This window comes from Tenrec ecaudatus, chromosome 12, assembly GCF_050624435.1.
Source record: "Tenrec ecaudatus isolate mTenEca1 chromosome 12, mTenEca1.hap1, whole genome shotgun sequence".
Taxonomy (NCBI): domain Eukaryota; kingdom Metazoa; phylum Chordata; class Mammalia; order Afrosoricida; family Tenrecidae; genus Tenrec; species Tenrec ecaudatus.
This window is the reverse complement of record NC_134541.1, coordinates 107,688,682-107,697,454: the sequence shown is the minus strand read 5'-3', so window position 1 is coordinate 107,697,454 and position 8,773 is coordinate 107,688,682. Positions and strand designations below refer to the sequence as shown.

The window sequence follows — 8,773 nt, the reverse complement described above, 5'->3', positions numbered from 1 at the left end:
AGCTACTGGTCCTTCTTTCTTCTTTCCAACTTCTGCATCACAGTCATCAGTAATGACCAAGGCATCTCAATGGTACATGTAATCTATTCCAGACTAGAAAAAAAAAAAACTAGTCAACATTCTACCATTTCTGTAGGCAGCATAGAACCAATGGTGCTGAAGGACAAAGTTCAAGCTGCACGGAAAGCATTAGCCAAAAACAAAGGTCCAGGAATTGATGGAATACCAACTGAAATGTTTCAACAAGCTGATGAAGCACTGGAAGCACTCACTATCTATGCCAGGAATATTGAAGGACAGCTAGTTGGCCAATTGACTGAAAGAGATCCATATTTGTACCCATTCCAAAGAAAGGTGACCCAACAGAATATTCAAATTATAGAACAATATCATTGAGATCACATGCAAGTGAAACTTTGCTGAAGATCATTCAACAACAGCTGCAGCAGTACATTGACAGGGAGCTGCCAGGGGTTCAGATCAGATTCAGAAGGAACAAATGGAACAAAGAATACCGTTGCTGGTATTAGACCAGTGGTTCTTTCAACCTTCCTAATGCCGCGACCTTTTGAGACAGTTCCTCATGTTATGGTGACCCCCAAGCCATAAAATTATTTTCATTGCTACTTCATAACTATAATTTTGCTACTGTTATGAATTGGGAGACCCCTGTGAAAGGGTCGTTCGACCCCCCAAGGGGGTCGCGACCCACAGGTTGAGAACCACTGTATTAGATGGATCTTGACTGAAAGCAAAGAATACTACAAAGATGTTTACTTGCGTTTTATTGACTATGCCAAGGCATTCAGGTATGTGGATCATAAGAAGCTATGGATAACTTTAAGAAGAAAGGGGACTCCAGAACACTTCATGGTGTTCCTGTGGAAATTGCACAGGGATCAAAAGGTGACTGGGCCAAGGGAATGCCGTACGGTTTCAAATCAGAAGGGTGTGCAACAGGGTGGTATCCTCTCACCAGACTTCAGTCCGCACGTTGAGAACATAACCAGAGAGGCTGGATAATATGAAGAAGAATGTGGCATCAGGATTGGAGGGAGACTTATTAATTAATAACCTGCAATATGCCGTCAACACAACCTTGCTTGCTAAAAGCAAGGAGGACTTGAAGCACTTACTGATTAAGATCAAGAATTGCAGCCTTCCAAAGGGCATTTATAGAGGTATAAATGCAGTCACTTACATATGTAAATATATTAATATCTAACAATAGGGACATAGATCTGTGTACATATATTATATATTAAATATTAAGGTATCAGATGAACATTGGGCCTCTACTCAAGTACTCTCTCGATGCAAAAACACTCTGTTCTAATAATAACCTGGCATTCTATGATATTCACCTTCCCGACATGATCACTGAAGACAAAATGGGTACATAAGCAAATGTGGTGAAGCTGATGGTACCTGGCTTTTGATAAAAAGATATAGCATCTGGGGTCGTAAGGCTTGAAGATAAACAAGCAGCCAGCTAGCTGGGAGGCAACAAAGCCCACATGGAAGAAGCACACCAGCCTGTGTAATAATGAGGTGTCAATGGGATCAGGTATCAGGCATCAGAAGACCCAGAACAAATAATCATATTGATGCGAACAGGGTGGGGGTGGGGTGGGGACAGAGTGGAGACCCAAAACCGATTTGTAGACAATTAGACATTCCCTCACAGAAGAGTCACAAGGAGGGGACAAGCCAGCCAGGGTGCAGTATAACACAGATGAAACATACAACTTTCCTTTAGTTCTTAAATGCTTCCTCCCCTCCACTATTATGACCCCAATTCTATCTTACAAATCTGTCTAGACCACAGCATGTACACTGGTATAGATAAGAACTCTGGACACAGGGAATCCAGGACAGATAAACCTCTCAGGAACAATAATGGGAGTATTGATACCATGAAGGTAGGGGTAAGATGAGGGGAGAAAAGGAGATGTATAACCGCCCCCCCCATGGGGATGAACAACAGAAATATGGGTGAAGGGAGGCAGTGGTTGATGTAAGATATGAAAATAATAATAATTTATAAATTATCAAGGGTTCATGAGGGAGGGAAGGAAAAAGCGAGGAGCTGATACCAAGGGCTCAAGTTGAAAGAAAATGTTTTGCAAAGGATGATGGCAACATATTTACAATGTGCTCGACACAATGGATGGATGGATTGTAAGAGTCCCCAATAAAATACAGCCTTTACTATGGATTACAACTCACTGAAAAGAAGACTAAAAAATAATAAATAAAAATAAAAGAAGACTAAAATCCTCACAACCAGACCAATAGGTAACACTATGATAAGTGGAGAAAAGCGTGAAGTTGTCAAGGATTTTGTCTTGCCTGGATCCCCAATCAATGTTCATGGAAGCAGCAGTCAGGAGATATATTGAATTGGGTGAATCTGCTGTACAAGACCTCTTCAAAGTGTTGAAAAGCAAGGATAGTTAGTCCCTTGAAATCTAAGGTGTGCCTGACCTAAAACACAGCATTTTCAATTGCCTCAGATGCATGTGAAAGTTGGACACTAAATTAAAGAAGGCTAAAGCAGAATCAGTGTGTTTAAATAGTGGTTCGGGAGAAGACTATTGAAAGTCCCATTGACAACTAACAGTACAAACTGATCTGTCTTGGAGGAAGTATGGCCAGAGTGCTCTTTAAGAGCAAGGAGACTTCATCTTACTTACCTTGGACAGGTTGTCAGGAGAGCCCAGTGTCTAGAGAAGTGTGGGATACAGAAAGATTTCTCCCAAGTTGTCTCCCCCAAATATATACCATACCTTGCTGCTTGCTGCACATGGTAAATGACTATACACTTGGAAATCAATGAAAATAGGTCAGAGGTTATCCTCCGGAAGGATTATCAGCCGTCTAGAGCAATCAGACTGTGTAGTCTGTCCCTCCCTAAGTAGGGCCCTCTCCCTTCTGATAAGGCTAGTAGTAGACAGTTTCCCTGAAGGAGAGCCCAGGGATGTCAAGCCCACTCAAGGATCTAGGGTCCATCCATCCTCCCCTTCCTACTATATACACATCCCTAGCTCAACCCCTTCCTATCATACTTATGCATTGTACATCCCCTTCCTGTGATGTGTGGTTACCTGTAATCACGCCCCCTAAGTATATATGAGCCTTAGCCAGAAATAAAGAGGAACTTGCTCCTGCCCTCTCTGCCTGCTCTGTGTGCGGACCTGGCTGTTGAGATCATGATCGTCCAGGAGGTGAGTATGCTACTATCAAGTGTGTCTGACTTCTTTATTTTACTCTCACTCTCCCATCGCCCCTATTTCTCTATGACTTTATTATAATCTTTTTTTATCAAAGAGAGTTTTATATAAAGGTTAAGTGTGCAACAAGAAAACATCCTAACCCAGTGGTGCCCAAGGCCACAAATCCAACATTAACCCATTAACCCACATGTCCAACACCAATCCACAAAGTCCTTCTCCATCTCACAAAATAGACACAATGATGCCGACTGCAGGAGGAAAGCTGAGTCAGTGAACGTGTAAACATCTCAGCGCTGGCAGAGGTCTCCACACTGGTGCTCCAGCACCCAGGGCTGCATCGGGGTAGGTCCATGTGGCTTCTCCTCAGGGATATCTTGCAGGAAGTAAACCTTGTCAGCTGAAGCAGGGAACTGGTTAAGGCAGCTCCACCCTGGTCTGACCACCAGAAAGCAAGAGACCCAAGAACTAGAAAGGCGAACCTCACTGAGCCATTTCTCTCTCTGCCCTTCAATTAACCAACTTTATTATAATCTTTATATATTTTAACCATACAATTGCACTTACTGAACCCGTGATAGGGTGAGGGGCTGGCTTCCCCCACAGAGAAGGAAATCATGTTTGGTAGAAGGACAGTAAAAAAGAGTAAGACCCTCAAATACATAGATTGATACCACAGTTACAATAGGTTTCCCAATAAAATGATCTTAAAAGGGGGAGCGGGGAGGGAGGGAAAAAAAAGAGGACCTGATGCAAAGGGCTTTAAGTGGAGAACAAATGCTTTGAAAATGATTAGGGCAAAGAATGTACGGATGTGCTTTATACAATTGATGTATGTATATGTATGGATTGTGATAAGAGTTGTATGAGCCCCTAATAAAATGTAAAAAAAATGATCTTAAAATGATCTTAAAAAGTAGGTTTAAACATTGGAACCATTGTGAGGATATTTCATTCTGTTGGGTCTCTGAGTCAGAACTGACTCGATGACATCTAACAATAACAGACTACAGAAGGTGGTAAATTGCTTCAATGTCTCCCTCGTTGCCATTAGTTGGTGGTATGTAAATTTGAATGATAGTTGTTTTAACCAGTCTTCCTTGTAGGAGTATGGATATTATCTTATCACAGACAGTGTGGTACTTCAGGACGGATCATGAAAAAAATCCCCCCCCCCCCAAAAAAAATCAAACCCAAAAAAACCCTGACAGTGAATGCGGCACTATTCTTCAATTTGTCCTTCCTGGCCTAGTAGAGGATATGATGATCAGATTCAAAATGGCCAATATCAGTCCATTTTGGCTTGCTAATGCCTAGGATATCAATTCTCAAGTTTTCTACTTCACTTTTGATAATGTCTAATTTTCCTAGATTCATACTTTGTACTGCCCACATTCTGATTATTAAAATGGATGTTTGCAGACAAAATAATAATAATTTATAAATTATCAAGGGTTCATGAGGGAGCGGGGGACGGGGAGGAAGGGGGAAAATGAGGAGCTGATACCAAGGGCTCAAGTAGAAATAAAATGTTTTGAGAATGATGATGTACAACGTACATGTGTACAAATGTGCTTGACACAATGGATGGATGTAAGAGGGAAAAAAAAAAGGATGTTTTCAGTGGTCCCTTCTCATTTTCATCTGTGCCAGATCAGCAAAGCAGTTCCCGTAAGCTTTACTTCATCCATGTCATTAAAGTCAACTCTACATAGTAGGCAGCTCTTCCCAGTTGTTTTTGAGTGTCTCCCAGTTGGAGAGGCTCATCTTCTGGGTCTATAAGAGACAATGTTCTGCTGTTATTCATAAGATTTACTGACTGGGAACTCTGTGTGGGCATGGCTTTCTCCTGAGGATTCTGGGAACTCCTGTATTCCTTTGGTCAGGAAGCTCTGCTAAAATCTGGCCACTGGTGGGTGACCCGGCTAGTATTCCAAATACCAGTAGTATAGCTTCCAGGATCACAGCAACACATAAGCCACCACAGAACAGCAAACTGACAGACAAGTGGTAGTTCTTATAGAAAACCAGTGTTATTTCCTGAGTGCTCCATCCTGAGTGCTCCAGCTTCTTTGTTCTACCACACTCCCTCCCTCACCTCACCCCATTTTTCAGTCAGTCTATTTGTATTCGCAGGCATCAATATTACAATGCTTCAAAAGCCTGAACTTTGGAGGAGCTCATTATACCTAGGAAGGGGAATTCCCCCACCTCTCTTCATTTGTGAAGTTGTCTTGACTATCCTACACCCTTTAGTCTTTCATGTCGATTTTAAAGTCAGTTTACAAGGTGCATTGATTTTTTTAAGGAAAGGAGAGGAAATTGGAGTTGTTATTTGAATTGTTTTGAATTTGGATGTTAATTTGAGGGTTTTTCCAAATTGACAAGTATGAGTCTTCTTACAAATTAATAAACAATATGGAGAACAGAACAATCTGGTCCCCAACACTTAATGCGATAAACTCAAAAAACAAACGCTCTGCCATCAAATTGCTGCCAACTCATAGGTCCTTATGGGACAGGGTAGAACTGCCCCTGTAAGTTTATGAGACTGTAACTCTTCGTGGAAGTAGAAAGCCCTACATTTCTCCTGCAAAGTAGTTGGTGGTTTTGCACCACGGATTTTGCAGTTAGCAGCCCAATGAGTAACTACTACATCACCCGGGCTCCTTACACTGTGGGATATAACATACAACATTCAGACTAGGGGAAACTCTGCAGGAAAAGTGAGCTGGTTTCCAACACACATAATCGCAGAAGACAGATGGTGGGAGAACCTGTAGGGAGAGACCATAGAAACTCAAGTGATTGAATTGTGGCTTTTCTATGGATTCTGATTCAAACAGAGTAAAATGATGAGCCAAGCGCTAATTAAACAGAGAGTGGTATAGAAAAATACAAGGAAATTAATGCTCATTCCTGGTAAGGTGCACCTGTCCCTATCACCTGATATGCATGTAAAACCTGGACACTGAATAACGAAGACTGAAGAAGTATCAGGGCACTTGACTTAACAGAGCTAGTGAAGAATCTTGGAAGTACTACAGACTGCCAAAAGTACAAACAAATCTGTCTGGGAAGATGTACAACCAGAATGCTTCTAAGACTCAAGGATGGTAAGACTTTGTCTCAAGTACTTTAAACACGCTATCCGGAGGAGATCAGTCTCCAGAGAAGGCCATTATGCTTGGTAAAATTGGCAGAGAAAAAAAAAAGGAAGACCTTGGACAAGATGAGTTGGCCCAGTGGCTGCAACAATGTGCTCAAACGTAAGGACGAGGATGTGAATGGAGCAGGACAAGTGGTGTTTCCTTCTGTTCAACACAAGGTAGCTATGAGTTGGAACTGCCTCGATGGTACCGAACACCCACAACAATGGCTAATTTCTCCATGTGTAAAAATGATATGCGATTGTTTATTTTTAAATGGCCCTTACTTGTTAGAGTCAGAGACTGGCATGTTTATGGGTGAGATGATCTGATGCCTGGGATTTACTTCAAAAAAGAGGAGGAGCGATAGGGGAGATAGCAGATGAAACAAGGTTGGCTTGGTCTCGGTTATCATTGGAGCCAAGGAACAGACACATGATGGCTTATTATAAGATCTTGGCACTTTGATGCATTTTGAAATTTCTATAGTAAAAAATTAAATATTAAAATAACTGGGTCTTGGGAGGTTGAGATGGTGAGCTGATAATAGTTTGCAAGAGAATGAAAAAATGTTCTAAAATTGACTGTGGTGATGATTACACAACTCTTTAAACTATTGAATCACATGATACAAGATTTAGATGTCAATAAGTCTTTCTATCCACAAATATGACATAGTTCACGTATTTAAATTTCCTTCTGTTTCTTAACCACAATTTAGATAATCCCCCCAAGAAACCCTACACATCTTTAGTCGATGTGACAAATGTGCTAAAACTCTTTCATTAGTTTTAATCATCTTAATAACTCTTCTGTGTAATTTTGGATTTTCTATACAGAGTATTAGGTCATGTATTTTAAAAAAAGGAAAGGGCTCTCCCTTCTCTTCTTTGGCGCTGCCTACGGAGGAGGCAGCCATCTCCCACCGGCATCATGGCTGCCCTCAGACCCTTGGTGAAGCCTAAAATTGTAAAAAAAAGAGGACCAAGAAGTTCATCCGGCACCAGTCCGACCGCTATGTCAAGATTAAGCGCAACTGGCGCAAGCCCAGAGGCATTGACAACAGGGTTCGGAGAAGATTCAAGGGCCAGATCTTGATGCCCAACATTGGTTACGGGAGCAACAAGAAAACCAAGCACATGCTGCCCAGTGGCTTCCGCAAGTTTCTGGTCCACAACGGCAAGGAGCTGGAAGTGCTGCTGATGTGCAACACGTCGTATTGTGCAGAGATTGCTCACAACGTTTCCTCCAAGAATCACAAAGCCATTGTAGAAAGAGCAGCCCAGCTGGCCATCAGAGTCACCAATCCCAACGCCAGGCTGCGCAGCGAAGAAAATGAGTAGATGGCCCATTTGTGAGTTTTATTTGTGCTAAATAAAACCATAAATGAAAAAAAAAAAGGAAAGGGCAGAAATAAAATTCCATTTTTTCTCATTTTAATTTTTTGTATTGTTGCAGCTTGCTAGTTAGAATTTCCAAAATAATGTTGAACACAATGGGCAACTAACTCTGTTTTTGACTTTACTAAAAATAGTTTTGTTATTGTTCAGTCTATTCATTCATTCAAACCAAAATATTTGTTGGGCACCTACTATGTGTAGTAGGTGCTGGAGATACAATAAACAGCAGCCTGTGGTAGTTATATAATAGTTTATCAATTTGAGAGGATTAAGAGTGTAGGGGTGGAGTCTAGCCTATCAATCAGGTCATAGCCAATGAGGCCTCAGTGTGGGCATGGCCTTCTGAGGATTTTGGGAACTCCTGTGTTCCTCCTTGGAGGCGGGAGACACACACTCTCTCTCTGCTCACACCCTGGGAGACATTGCAGCTGACAAGACACATGGAACTATACTAGTGCGCTGAGCTGGGGAAGCCACATGGAGACCCCTGCCAGTGCTGAGATGCTTGCAATGCTACTGAATCCACAAAACTTCCCATCCACTGGCCTGTGATTGTCCTTCATTCAGTTTCATTGAATATGTTTCGAGAATCTGAGGAGGAATGTATAGATTGATATTGGACATATGGGTTAATACTGGACTTATGGACTTGGTCTGGACTGGGCTGGGATGTTTGATCAGTATTCAGTTGCTCTTGTATATAAATCTCTTTCTTATACAAAGACGAGTCTCCCTGGGTTTGTTTCGCTAGTCTACCTGGACTACGACAGCAACCCAAAGCCAAAAGCCGGCACTCACAGAGCAGTGGGCAAAAAGCAAGTAAAGGCTGACTGCCTCAGCAAGCTACTGGATCAACCTCGGAGGTATCTCGAATTTGGTTCTCGAGGACCTCAATAAAGCAATCATACACATTGTTGGGGTTCCCCATACACATTCTAGCTATATTTATAGTAGACTGTAATCTATTAAGTGCATATTAGCATTATGGAAG

At 41.8% G+C, this 8,773-nt stretch overlaps 1 pseudogene; it reads left to right on the top strand.

Moving 5' to 3' along the window:
- The first annotated feature begins 7,287 nt into the window (after nucleotides 1-7,287).
- Nucleotides 7,288-7,725, top strand: LOC142423055 (large ribosomal subunit protein eL32-like; annotated as a pseudogene).
- The last annotated feature ends 1,048 nt before the right edge of the window (nucleotides 7,726-8,773 follow it).